Source organism: Peromyscus californicus, unplaced genomic scaffold (assembly GCF_007827085.1).
Source record: "Peromyscus californicus insignis strain IS unplaced genomic scaffold, ASM782708v3 Scaffold_16__1_contigs__length_79575227, whole genome shotgun sequence".
NCBI lineage: Eukaryota > Metazoa > Chordata > Mammalia > Rodentia > Cricetidae > Peromyscus > Peromyscus californicus.
The window spans coordinates 27131411-27146799 of record NW_026294458.1 but is presented as its reverse complement, the minus strand read 5'-3'; the positions used below and the strand labels follow the sequence as shown (position 1 = coordinate 27146799).

Below are 15389 nucleotides of genomic sequence, written 5' to 3'. Positions count from 1 at the left end.
CTGCAACTATGTACATAACAAGAGTAAAAACAAATTACATGATTTCTTAAATAAAATTTGGAATACAATAATAAGTACATTTTTGGCAACAGAGTGTTACTGGTGAAGAACATAATATTCTTCTGGAGAAGATAATACTTTGATAAGCTGAAACCAAAGACAGTCCCTGTCATCAAGTAGACTGTGAAATGGTTCTTAGTCCACAGGATTAACAATTGTGATTCACAGTTTCTAATTTCATGATCTAGAAATAAAAGCTAGAGTACTGGGTATCTTCTAGAACTCACACCACCTCAGGGATTTTTATCGATTTTCTTACTCTCCAAGCATGGTCATCTTGACTTGTCATTGTTTGGCTTAGGAAGTAAAGACCCCTCAAATTCTATGCTCCACATATTCTAATAACTGCAGCAGCAAATATTTATATCTGTGGATTATTACTTTCTTAGACTATTTTAGATTTTATTGCTGTTCCACAGGCACCTAAAATACCATCACAGAGGAAAATCTTTCTACTGACAAAGCATTGGATGATATGATCAATGCAGAGAGAAAATCAGAAAGAAAGCGAGAAAGCGAGAGTCTATAGCAGAATTTCCCCACGTGAGAGAAATTTTTTTTGATTTACCTTTATAGTCTATCCTAGTATTTCACACCATAAACTAATAGCCACATAAATTGTAGGTGAATTTGTAAAATATGCTTTTTAAATTGCTTTATTATTGTTGTTGTTGTTATTACTAAACCCCTATGGCGAGTTATGAAAATTTGTCAAATAGCTTGTAGATTCACTAATAATCTCTCGGGGAGTGTGGAAAGCAAGCAGCTTATAGCCACACAGACTGTCTTTTCTACATAAGAATAAGAAGAGTTTTCTTACTCCTACTTAGAACAAAAATATTAAGGAATTATCTACTTTACAATATTCAACTTTTTATATTCTTTAAAAATTCTATGATAGTTGACACCAAACATCATATTTTCTCAATTAGATAAAGTATAATTGAATACACCCATAAATCAAAGTGACAGATACCACACTAGCAAGTCTGATGACTTCATAGAAATTATGGATGAAATAAAATGTGGGGGACCTATTGTACATACTGGTGACCATTATTAATAAGGCTGGATAGTATATTTGAAATTTGCTAAGACATAATATCTTATTTGTTCTTAATACATACACAACACAAGAAAGTAACTGTATGGGTTTCGATAGATCTGTCAATTTGCTTGATTTTGGTACATTATACAATATATTTATATAAAACTTTACAATATACAATGTACAAAAATGGTGTTGTTTTTGTCAACTAAATCTCAACACACACACACACACACACACACACTAAAAACCGTTCCCAAACACAAAGTTAAAACACCCCCACAAAACTACAATTCCACAACTAAATCTCAATACACACACACACACACACACACACACACACACACACACTAAAAACCGTTCCCAAACACAAAGTTAAGACCCCCCCCACAAAACCACAATTCCACAACTTAAATAGCCTTCCTGTTTCTGCAGTCGTCTTGTCACACCTAGATAAACACTGTAACAAACTCCCATGAGCTCTTCCAATCCTTGTGGACTGCTGTACTCTCTATCAATGTAGGATGAAACCACTGTCTGCAACTTCCTATACTAACTTATATATGGTGAAAACCTTTCTAAGTAGTATAAATACATGTTTTTGATTAATTTTATTTTTGTAATGGATGGAAAAAGTATAAGAAAACATGTATGAAGCCCATTGTTGCGTTCATAAGCTTGGAGTCAGACAACATGTTATGGTAGAATTTTATGATAAAAACCTGGGAATCAACAGCCTAAAATAAAGCTATTGCATTGTATCAGCACAAGGAAGCCCTGGAAGAGATGCTAACCAGAGACTGATAAATCAGTATGTTAAGAGAAAAACTAGAAGGTTATGAACATCAAAGGTTGGAACTAGCATATAAATGGAGTATATCAATCAATATGCTACCTCTTAGAGGTTGTAAGATCAAATCAGAACTTTATGTCAGTGTACAGAGTCCTACGGCAAGAAAAAATAATGATCAAATTTATTATATCATGTTGTAGTACATAGCCAAATTATTTGTTAAAACAATTTTGCCAAAATTGGTAGCTAGAGGTAAATCCTAGAAAGATGTAATATAAGGTTAAAGTTTTCAATTTGTAAAGAATTGTTGGGAGCACACAGACATCTATAGAAATAAAATAATTTTCTTGAGCTCTGACATACAATAACAGAAATAGAGTCATGAGGCACTAGCCTCTACTCCTGAGCAAAAATTGTGCTCAATTCCATAAATCTGTTTTCATTTTTCCAAAAGTATAAAAGAGTCTTATACCCTTTCAACAATGCATATACCAATCTCAAAGAATTTTACTATAGTGAACAAATGTTACATAAAATTCTCCTCATCATTAGAAGCTCAATTATATAATTTTATAGACTGTATTCTTGTTATAGCATGTCTTTTCCACCTAACTGAATGAAAAGCTGTAAATGTTCAATAAACATATTAAATCAGTATATTATTTTTATATCAGATATTTTATTTTTATAATTATATCAGATATTATATATTATATGATGTTATAATATTATAATTACTATATAATTATAATATAAATAGTATAATCAGATATTATAATTGTATGATATATTATATAACTATAATATAATAATATCTGATTATAATACATTATATTATAATGTATATTATAATTATATAATTATATCATATAATTATATTATAACATCTGATGTAAAAATAATGCACTGATTTAATATACTATATATATAATATCTGATGCAAAAATAATATATATATATATAAAATACTGCATTAGAATTTAAACATAGAGAGGCCATCTTATTAAGTATTCAAGAAAGAAATCTTTAAAAAGATGAAAAACTGAATCAATGAAATTTCATAGGAAAAGCATTACTTACAAGAAGGGTGTATATGTATGGGGGGAAATGGTATCAGAAATATATTAATAGTACAGGAGTAGAACAGCTCTACAGATGGGAGTTAGGCAAGATGATGGCCTCCAAATTACATTATCTTTTACAGCCTAAAAAAAAAAATAAGCCGTTTCCATTGCACACATTGCAATGATGTTAAAAAATTGCTGACAGTAACAAGGAGCTACAAGGATGTGGAACAGCTGGGATTCATACATTGCTAGTGGGAATGAACATGGCGTAGTCACTTAGGAAGAAGGTTGTGTGGTACTGAGGCATACATACATAAATGTAACATCCTCCCCTTGGTTACTTACCCTTGAGAAACAAATATACAAAAAACTAGTTCTCACACAAAAATATATATGTGGAAATTTACAGCAGTTCTATTCATAATTGTTCCAAATGGAAAACTGCAAAAAAAAAAATCATGAATGCTTGGCTAAATATTCTGAGGTCTATCCTTACTGAGACATGCTACTGAGCAATCAAAAGAACAGAAACTGCTGGTTCATTTGACAACATGCTGAGTATAGTAAGCCTTTCTTAGAACATTCCATGCTAGATTTCACTTACATAACAATTCTCTTACTGACAAAACAACAGTGATAAGAAGAGACGTATATGTGTCTGGGGTCAGTGGTGGGAGCAAGAATGGAGATAAGCTGGGAGTTCTTTGGGGTAAAAGAACTGTTTTGTATCCTGATAATCATGGTGGTTACTGTGTGAATATATATGTGCTGAATTCCAAAGAATGCTATATTAAGTGATTACTAAGTGATTTCTGAAGTGAACAGAAATATTCAACATCTCTAGGAAACAAAAGGATCAATTATAGCATAGAATTTCTAGAGAAATATGAGCTTCAATAAGACTGTGGCTTTCCCCAGCAACAAGATAAACTGTTAAGATGTAAAAAGCTGACGAGGAAACCTCCATGCACTTACCATCAGGTGACCAAAGTGAACACTTTGAAAGATGTCTTTGCTTCTTCAAACTATAGTCTCTTGCAGTTTATTACAGTCATTACTGCTTGTGAATCGAGGGGAATACCAGTGTTCGTATTTCCTAAATACATAAGGTCTCAACAGCAAAGTAGAGACTATTCTTCAAGCTAATAAATTATTATATTCCAAAACTCTCCTAATGGTTCTCCCAAGTACACAGCTCATTTGTGCTTTGAAACTATGCAATCTCACTCCACTTTCACTAAAACTCAAAAAATTTCAAATACATTTCCTTCATGGAGAAAAAAATGTAACATAACATACAACTTGCTATCTTAACTGTTTTTAGATGTGTGGTGCAGTGGTATCAAGTAATTCATGTTGTCACGCAACCATCTCAAATATTCATGTCCATGTTTTCAACTTTCCTGAACTGTAACTATGCATGAAAACATCCCTTTCCCACTCAGTTCTCAGAAATCTCTATTCTACCTTTCATTTCTGTCAGTGTGAGCATGCTGTTTCTTATGTACATGGAATCATCTAGGATTTGACCTTGTGTGGCTGGTTCACATGCTGTGCACTTACTTAGCATGCTGGTTTTGCATTTCACTCATGTTGTAATATTTGGAAGAATCCATTTCTGCTTAAGACTAAATGATGCTCTAGTGTGTATCATCTTTTGTTTATCTGTTTGTCCACAGATGGACTCTTAGGTTGTTTCTATCTTTTGTCTATCAACTGTATTAGCCAAACTTAAGGCATATTTTAGGAAGACTTTTTATTTACAATAGCTTAAAGATGACTTTTTATGTTTGATCAGTCACATTTTGGATGTAATTAAGTACTTCAGTAACAGTAACTTCTATGTTTATTAAGTTACATGTTCTAGTTGGTCATTAGCTAAGTGTGTTGGTGTGTATGTCACATGAATATATATGCAATGATATCTAGAAATGTACTGTTTATGGTGATAAACCATGTTAGTTTCTGTGGGAAATGGTAATCACTCAGAGAGATCATTTTCTTTTATGGCGATGCATACTAAATTTGAATTAACTGAATTTAAAATGAGAGTTTGCTTCCTACAAGGGTCTATCATACAGCTAGACTCTACCACACTTGATCAATTCAAGCAGAATACCTGGATGAGGCAAACAGATTTACTTCATTTCAAATCCATGTTGTAAACATCTCCCAGAATTTTACACATGTTAAAGGCTGAAAATATTCCAGAATATGCATGGGCCTCCCTCCTTTATCCAACTGTTCATACATGAGCATCTGGGTTGTTTCATCTTTTGGTATCAATTCTACATGCTTTTTGACACTGCTACCTTCCATTTTTTTCAATGTATATCATACTCAAGGCATGTGTTTACTTAGATATTGTTGAAAAACATGAACTACAGTGGTTCACAAAAATGCAAACTGCAAAAATGTAAATGCTATTAACATCTTATGTATGGTTAGAATTGTATCTTCTCACTTTAGAATATATAAGTTCTTTCTTATTTCATTAAAATATTTTCAGAAATATAAATTTTTCCAAATAATTTGTCTGACATCTTTCTAACTAGAGTCCCTCTTACCAAGATACTGTATACAGAAAGGAACCACATAACATAAATGCGATGTTCACACTTCCCTGAAAAAGTCTTCTCAACTGAAAGAATACTGCAACAGAGGACTACAGCTTTGGCCAAGCTGGCAGGATCTCTCTCTCTCTCCCTCTCCCTCTCTCTCTCTCTCTCTCTCTCTCTCTCTCTCTCTCTCTCTCTCTCTCTCTCTCTCTCTCTCTCACACACACACACACACACACACACACACACACACACCCCTTTAATACTTGTTCACAAGAAAGCTAGCATCAGTCTAGAGCTCAGGAAATATTTGCTAAATGGAAGAATCAGTGTATTTGCAGAATTATTTTATTAAGTAAAAATAATTAATAAATTAATATTTATTAATTATTTGTATTAAGTAAGTTGAAGGAACACAAGTGAAATTAAAACCTCTGAATATAGCTTATTTTTCTTAGCCCCTTTTAAAAAAAATAAAGAGGCAGTAATATAAAATATGTATTTCTTTTGTAACAAATGTCCATTGTAACTAGTTAAACAATGAAAAAGCTTAATAGTTTTCTCCAGGTCCTTTTTGGTGAATCCTGTGACAACCGAAGAACATGGTGGGAAGTATCTGTACCATTTTTCATGGAAACATACATGCACAAAACACATCTATTTAAAATAGTCATTGTCCAAAATATTTTTTCTTTTCATTTCATAAACTGTGATAATCCTTGAAGGTCAATAGTTTTATACATAGAATTCATTATTTTTCTAATGTCTGTGTAATCTTTAATAATTCTAAGAGTGTAACTGAATTAATGAAAGTATTACTTGCTAACCTTACTTTGGTACACATAATTTGTACACAGGATGTGTAACACTTACTGAAGCATTAACTAGTGCCCCATCAGTGCCCGAGGAAGAGAATCAGTACATGATCTTCACTTCTACTCAAGAAAATCGCCGTCCAATAAGAATAAACAGTTGTGATTTTTTTTTAATTTGAGAGAAACTGTTCAGAGAATTTACTGTAGCATCCTTTAAAAAATAAATGTTTAAAAGAAGTAATAGCTCACTTCAATTCAGCCACTGTTTCCAATGTGTGAACAACCCTTAGCAGCAACAGAGTATTTCCTTACATGGCTGCCTAAACAAAGGAATTTCAAACCACTACATGATCAGAAACAGCACTTACTCCTGAGACTTCTAAGTCATCTCTACTTCCACTGGTATCTGTGATGTTTATGAACCATCCTCAATCTACAGAACTCTAAATATTTCAACTATGTCATTGGACTTTTTCCCATCATATTGTGTATAAGAGATGGAAAGTGTCCTCTACAGATAAGGAAAATGCTCTTAACATAACATTGCTGGGCAAGACAGAGTCAAGTCTCCAGACAGTCTGCCCACACTTCGCTTTCGATCACAATTGCTGCCCTCTCAGTGGTAACTGTGCAGTGATGATGTGGACAGCATCACATTGTCATTGTCTCATGTAGTTTGCTAGTATCAGTTGTTACTCAACACAAGAACTTTTCATGCCATGCCAAGTATTTCCCTATTTCCTCCAAGGCCCACTGTATGAAATTCTACTGACCAGTCTTTGTAAGTTAGACGAGTCTAAGTGAACTTACTAAGTTGCCAGGGTCTACTTAGGCCCCTGGACTTTCTGAAGGGTGTTCTTGCCAGCCCTAATCTGTAAGAATTAAAAAAAGAAAATCTACAAAACTGAGAGCAACAATAATGTTATGCAAGTATTGATTACTAATCAGAAAATTAAACCCTACAGTATTCAAATTATTTAAGAACAACTTAGAAAAAGCATGGACACAATTACGTAAAATTTATATGGTTAAATTGGTACATTTGCCACAAAGCAAAAAGCCTTGCTAAACATCTGGATCTTCTAATACTAGTACTAATACTTCTTGTAGCTTGAGTTTTCCTGCCTGGCCCACAGTCAGGACAAATCTCTGTTACCCGCCAGTCCCACAGCCTCTCAGACCCAACCAAGTAAACACAGAGACTTAATTGGTTACAAACTGTATGGCCGTGGCAGGGTTCTTGCTAACTGTTCTTACATCTTAAATTAATCCATTTCCATTAATCTATACCTTGCCACATGGCTCGTGGCTTACCGGCATCTTCACATGCTGTTTGTCATCGAGGTGGCTGGCAGTGTCTTTCTGACTCAGCCTTCCACTTCCCAGCTTTATTCTCCTCCTTGTCCCGCCTACACTTCCTGCCTAGCCAATGGCCAATCAGTGTTTTATTTATTGACCAATCAGCAACACATTTGCCATATAGAGCATCCCACAGCAACTTCTAATACTAATATTGATACCCACCGATTTATTTTCTTGAATGCCTTTGGAGCAATTATGGGAAAGAGTTTATAGCTCTGAGAATCCACATGAGCAAAAGACCAGCTTCATTCTGCCTTAGTGGTCTCATGTTTCCCTGGAAGAATCAAGATTCAGCATGGTCTCCTTTGTCTCTCCAAGGTGACTCAGAATGGTGCTTTCAGATTGCCTTGTGGGACAGTGGGGACACATTTAAAGCCAATGTGGGACAACCTGAACTGAAATGTAGAGATTTGTTCCTTATGAAAATACATATGCCTAATTTCTTGGAAATTTGCTGTTTCAAAGGGTCAGAAGGCTCCTCCCTAATTGCTTCTCTTCAGTCTTGAATAGCAGAGATAACCTGCCTTCCTTCCTTCCTTTTACCAAAGCCCTTTTTTTTCCATTTAAAATTCCTCTGAAATAAAATGCTGAACCAGAATTAGGTTTTTTAGCAAAATAAAAAGTTCTTGTAAAGATTCTTTTTCTTCCAGAGAAAACCTAGTATTTTAAATAAGCTGGTGGGTTTTATTTTATTTTATTTTTTGTAATTTGAAATTACTATACTTTCTGACATAGGGCTATGAAATAGAGGGTGAGACACATAACAACGATCCCTTCTGCAAAGCAGGAAGGGTGATTTTAACTGAGGCACTGTGAGAGGGGGGAATGAATCATTAGGGGCTTTCATGGAAACACAGATATGGAGCTCTAACTCAGGCAGTAAGAGACGCAGCTCTGGGACACTGAGTCCCATAAATGGCTCTACATCTGATGCTGCACATCCATTCCCTGATCAGTTCTTATTGTCCAGTGACAATGGTTATAGGATGGCTGCTCGAATCAAGAAATCAAAATGGGCTCCTCACAAACCAGAGTGTTTATAAGCATTGCTGCTAAAGTGATACATGAAAAGAAATTCAGGATCATGGTTGCAGTGAGACATGGTGCCGTGTGTGTGTGTGTGTGTGTGTGTGTGTGTGTGTGTGTGTGTGTTCGTCTAGAAATCCTGATTTTAAAACTGTTTTTACCTCATTCCTCCCTCCTCATTCTCCCTTTCTCCTTTTTTTTTTATGGCAGAATCTCACTATATAACCTACCCATTCTGACTTCAAACTTACTGTCTTCCTACCTCCACTTCTGCAATTCTGAAATTCACTTCTCATGGAGCTCTGAGCAGTCATAAGGAAACAACAATTATGCTTCAGTGTTTTTGTTTCACATTTTTATAATGTTTAACCTAACTCCCACTACACACACACACACACACACACACACACACACACACACACACACACACACACAATCTAGTCATGCTATATAGCTAATCTTGAAAAAGAAAATCTAATAAACCAAATTTTATTAGAACATTTGAATTATTCCTTTTTATTGGTTTAATTAACACAGTTATTTTACTTCTCATTCACTTCTCAAAGGCATGTTTACATGGGATCCAGGTTAGTATCACTATCTTTTGTGATATGATTAGGGTGTTGAGTACAGACATACAATGAGTTAAGAAAATGCAGAGAAGTACCAGCCAGTCTTCCCAGCTCCTCCCTTCTCAATGAAGAAAACATAAAACCATTATGTTTCTTTGCAAGCATAATGACATAGTTCAGTTTTCAAGACAATCTCTCAACACTCTTTCTTCTTGGGAAGTACATGATTGTACTTGTATTACAACTGCTCTTTAGTAAGCTAAGTGGCCATACTATGTAGATCATAGAAAACTAAAAACATCCAGAAAAGCAGTCATAGTGTTGGATTGGATGATGAGCAAGTCAGCATCCTGGTAACCCTAGCATCAGGAACATTGAGGTGGGGGAACCAGGAGTTCAAGGTGAGGCTTGTCCACATAGAAAGTTGTGGACATCCTATGACTACATGAGCCCCCATCTCACAGGCAGGCAAACAAACAAGTTGGGTTTATGCAGGAATGCTATCTCATGATACTGTGTACATGGGCTTCTGAAGCTAATTTACCTCTACATGGTGCTCTGATGCTGTGACAGAGTTCAATGTGAAAGTTTTATGTAGAATGCACATACTTTGTAAATGTAACATTTTACTTTCTTAACATTTTTTCAGCTTTTAAAGGCATTTAGACCACTAAAGAAATAATGTCTTGTGTGACCACATTAGCTGAGGTGATACCAAGGCACACCAGATAAAAATATAAAGTAAGAGATGCCCAGTGTTTTAATCTGTTAGGCCTGGTAGTGATACAAACTCACGTATTAGCTTTGTGTTCTTGCATATACTTAATTTTCTGGGTTTAGCTTCTTCTCTATAACATAGAAATGGTTCTTCCTTGCTGAGTAGTTGCAGAGTGTGGGCAGTAATGATGATATACAACTCCTAAAAGGCATCTGGTACATGAAGTAAAGAGAATGGGAGTCATCTATGTTGTTCATATGTCTATTAACTGAAGCTTCCACACAAACTTTCTCCTGTACAAATAGTCCCCTTTCACCCGAGACTGTGAAGGGATTATGGGAGGGACTTTGGTCATCTATTAGGTGGCTTGGATGTGGTAATATGGCTGAGAATTAAGGTTCACAGGCCCAGTTTTCCTACTTAAGCTATTAACTATTTAATTAGATGACTGTATAGTTAACTGTGTAACTTGGACAAGAATTCTAGGCCTGAATTAAAAAAAATTCCTAAGGTTCTTTGCTGCTGTAACATTTTCCAATGGCAATTTCTTTTAACTGAGTTATGACAGATTTTCTTTCTTTAGAGCATAACCTACTTTTCTATGGTTAATATTAACTTTCTCTGTTTATTTTTTAGTTGAAAAGGATAATATACAACATTTTGAAAACAAACAAGTATATCTATTTTGGTGACTAGTATACTAATACAACATGTTTCTAAAACAATCTGATTTGTTCTTCAATCTAGAAATTTAACATTGTTATATAAAGTAACTATTTTCAAGGCTTTCAATGCTTCTAGGCCTCTGGTTTGTTTAAGATAAACTATACCATACTTAACAATAACATTAAGGTTTATCAGTAAAAAATATAGTCTGGGAGTACTTTTTTTTTTTTTTTGACAGGGTTTCTATGTGCAGTTTTTGTCCCTGTCCTGGATCTCACTCTGTAGACCAGGCTAGCCTCGAACTCATAGAGATCCACCTGGCTCTGCCTCCCGAGTGCTGGGATTAAAGGCATGCTACACCACTGCTCAGCTGCGCCACCACTGCCTGGCGATATATATTCTTTATGTATATAAAGAACACAAAAATAAAAAAAAAATGGATTAATCAACAACAGGTCTTTAATAATTATTAACTACAAAGAAATGAGCTTGATCTTATCTTAGAAGGTTGTCAGCATTCTCTCTGTTTATGCATATGGAAAATGTGGCCTAAACTATTAGGCCTAAATTTCAGAGGTTCAAACTCTCCTCAAACTCAGAAATAATGCTTTAGTGAGTATTAAAATTAGATTTACCTCACCCATATTCCTCTTGAATAGACAGGTTTTTTTCATAGATACAATTTATAATTTTGTAATTATCTGTGTACTAAATTAATATCTGATTCTTTAAGAGTTTATAAATTCAGCTTAGACTTTAAAACTCGTTTCTAAATTCTTAACATCAATCACAGTTAATAAATGAATTAATGATTCTATTTTTAGGAGATTTACCAAACAGATTTAAATCCCCTAATTACACAACAAAGGTATTAGTGACCCTGGTAACATGTTTGTTAACAGGATGCATATACTAAAAGTTCATTATTATAAAGAAGGAAGAAAAGTCAGAGGAGAGCCCTTTGTTGATAAGCGTATCTAGAGCTCTACTCCGTCATTCTCATGTCATGATCTCCCTCTCTTTGTAGGCTAAAGCCACAATGGTTATTTGTAAAAGCACAACTGTTTCATCTTGTCGGGGCACACAACTTAGGCCATTAACATTTTGTGCACAGTTATTTTTCTAGGTCAGGAGTGGAAGGTATGAGTGTGGTAAAATAAAACTGAGAAACCAATATATGGATCTAGGAGCTGACTCTGGGTAAAATAATAGAAAAAGTCTGAAACCTCCCTCTTTGGATTGTTAAATTACAGAATTAATAAAGTCAGGGTGAAATAAATTACCATGGTAACTAATTCATTTTAAATTATTTAAGTTTATTTCATTCCTACCCCCAAACTTTTCTCTAGAGGAATGCCCCTTGACAACAACAATATTTGGATACCATGCACACTATTGGCAATTCTGAATTTGATGTTTAGAATACAGGCTTCATCCTCAAGACTATGAGCCAAGTAACTATGGAAATTTCTAGAGGACCATCTTTATCAATCACCAAAATGAATATTAAGTGAACCAATACATTTGTCTATAAAGACCACAGGGTACAACCAAGGGTATAGTATCAAAATGTGTAGGGATACGGAAAAAGTCTTGATAATAGTTTCAGATCACTGCTTTATTCATTAATTTTAGACTATTTGGTAAAATCAATCCGTTTAAAAAAATTATCAAAAAGAGATTTGTACCTCAGAAAGCATTGTTTACACTGCTTTTAGAGGAATGCTGGAAGCCTTGGGATCCAGGTGTTGGTCTTCTGTCAAGGCTACATGTTGGAGAATGAGCCGCCTTTGTAGTCAAGGTGGTGTTCACAATGCACTACCTGTGCCTCAACTTACTGGTTTTAGAATGAAAAGTTAGACTTCCATTTTTTACATGTCTTGCTGCTGTTATGTTTTATGACAGTCTTCGCCCTGATATCAATTTTACCTCAGTTTTTAAACCTCAAAAATGTGGAATAACTTTATAAGGACCATTGATAGTCTCAAATGTTTTTCAATGTGGTAATAGCACAGTTGACTAGGCCTAAATTTTATTAATTCAGTTTTACCCCAGAGTCCGAATTTTATGACAGCCTTAAACTGAATCACTGGAAGATGATTTCACAAAAACAGCAACAACAACAAAATAATCCTTTTCAGAAAAAATTCTTAAAGAGTATTATTGAGAGATGACAAGAAATGTTACGCCAACGGAATCTGAGTTCTAAAAAATATTGTAGTCTTACTGGGGTTGAGATGTGGGTCTGATGTTTGCTTCAATGAAAATATTTACTCACAGTAACTTTTTTTCTTTTTTTTTTTTTTTTTTGGTTTTTAGAGACAGGGTTTCTTTGTGTAGTTTTGGTGCCTGTCCTAGATCTCACTCTGGAGATCAGGCTGGCCTTGAACTCACAGAGATCCGCCTGGCTCTGCCTCCCAAGTGCTGGGATTAAAGGCATGCGCCACCACCGCCCAGCTCACAGTAACTTCTTAATGCCCTGTCTTCCTAAACCAGCATGACTGGATCACTTGCTTCATTCCCTTCAAACAGTCTACTGTATAGTCAGCAGGAGAGATGGGTATGGCTAATACCCTCCATCTAGGTTGATTGGAGTCAGTTCTATGGCATGAGAAATAACACAGAACTTACATAGAAAACTACTGAAGACTATTTCACAGAACAAGAGAATATATATGAATGGATACTTCTCTTTCAGGTCAGGAAAAGAAGCATAAATTAGCAAGGTGATGAACGAACAAGAGGCTGACATCCTGTCGGATATGAACAGAAGCATGGTCTGTGGCAAATTATTTATAATCATTTTCCTAATTGCCAAAACCTTTATCTGATACCTCTGTACAGTAAATAATCTCCAATTTCTGACTTTTTAAAACTTTCGTAGTTGTATTGCAAACAATAGCTTTTCTGTGGTTATCCATTTCTGTGATAAGCACTGGGGACTATAAAATGAACAAGTCCTTACTTTTAGAGAACTTAAGTGTCCATAGGCTTGAACTGTTAAATTCTGACAAAATTAACAACTGTTACTTATTTATTCAGTCTAGTTTGTCAACAAACCCAAGTTGCCAAAGCGCCCTCAGTGTCAGTTCTCTCAAAAACAAAACAAACAGAAAAGAACTTAACAGAACTCAGACAAAAGATGCAGACATGTAATGCTCAGGCCTGTCTCAAGTCACTAATGACAGACTGTAGTGAAGGAAAGTGACATGGAGGAAGTGCTCTGACTCTCTGCATGAGGACCCACACTGCGGAAGCCAGGGTGCAGTAAGGAGATCCCACAACCAGCACTCCAACAGAAGGGAAGGTGTGCACTGTGGAAGCCAGGGTGCAGTAAGGAGACCCCAAACCCAGCACTCCGAGGGAAGAGATGGTGTGCACTGTGGAAGCCGGGGTACAGTAAGGAGACCCCACACCCAGCACTGCGACGGAAGAGATGGTGTGCACTGTGGAAGCCAGGGTGCAGTAAGGAGACCCCACACCCAGCACTCCAACAGAAAAGACAGTGCTTTTAGACTCTGACAGAAAACATCAGACTGTAAAACTTAGCAAGGCATCATAAACCTGGATTTTATTACTAAAATTTGTATTTTGATCTAAAATATGAAAAAGCTCTTTCCTTAACAGTATTTCCCAACTCCGAATGAAGAATGAAAGTGATTTTCTCTCTCTCCTCCACCGACTATAAGCTTCTGTTTTCTTACCCTGGGCATCTGAATCTTTTATTTGCTCCAGTTCTATTCACTGCCTGTTATTCAGACATTGAAATCCCAAATGTTAATTGTTCTTCCAAGTACATTGACAAAACAGCAGCTAAATAAGGGTAGAGCAGACTGTGGTAGACTCTGACATGCATTTATGGAACAATGGGGCTCTGAGAGACAGCCTTGTAGCGCACGGGAAGACATAAGATGTGCTATTTTGACTGCTTCGTAGCAGAATGGGGAACACACGCACACAAGGGAATTATGCATTTTTACTTAGGTTTGCCCAAAATCTTCAAGGCTATAGAATCCTGTGATGTCATCATGAACTTTTCATTTCCATTGACACAAAGGCTAAAAAATTCTAGTGACATCACTAAAGAAAACGAAATCTACTTTGATTCAAAAGAATTCTTTTACCTCTTAAGAGTCTGGTATAAAAATGTACAAATCTCTCCACAGAGGGTGTGTGTCACTGTGCTGATGCATAGTGGGCGACACCCTCTCTAATGAAATTCAAACCTGCCAAAAAAAAGGTTTCGTAATTTCGAGTGAAAAAAAGACACCCAGAAATATTGAGCTCAATAACTTTTTTAAAGGAAATCATTTAAGGATCTATTTCTTCAGGGACATTCCGATTTTCCCTCATGTCTGGTTACTATGAGAGTGGTTCTGTCCCTTTGTGGGTTGGTCGTAGAAACACAGAGGAAGGCACAGGAAGCTTCTACTTACAGGAACACAGTGCAGCTCAATCTTTTGTTTTTAAGGTGCAGTGATTTCAGTCTCGAAATGTAACTTCAGGCAGTCTGAAAAGAAACAGGTTAAAATCTCTTTCAGTTATAATTGGTATTTCAGATTTAATTAAAAATTAAACTTTCATAATGTTTCCCCATCCAAAGCAATGCATTACCAGTCAAGCGGAGCTTTTTTATCCCTGTTAAGGGGGGAAAAGAAAGAAAGAAAGGGGGAAAAAAAACCCTTTTCCCAGAGTATTTTTTTT

At 35.5% G+C, this 15389-nt stretch overlaps 1 protein-coding gene and 1 pseudogene across 11 annotated transcripts in view; one reads left to right on the top strand and one right to left on the bottom strand.

Annotated features, from left to right (window-relative positions):
• Positions 1-15389, bottom strand: part of Zbtb20 (zinc finger and BTB domain containing 20) — a 786974-nt gene that overhangs the window by 448779 nt on the left and 322806 nt on the right. For all 11 annotated transcript variants that reach the window (XM_052740705.1, XM_052740707.1, XM_052740708.1 and 8 more), the window contains one exon: positions 15122-15195. The gene's annotated coding sequence lies outside the window, so the exon portion shown is untranslated. The remainder of the gene's footprint in view (positions 1-15121; positions 15196-15389) is intronic.
• LOC128112043 (glyceraldehyde-3-phosphate dehydrogenase-like) overlaps positions 1-15389 on the top strand; it is an 87105-nt pseudogene that overhangs the window by 9456 nt on the left and 62260 nt on the right.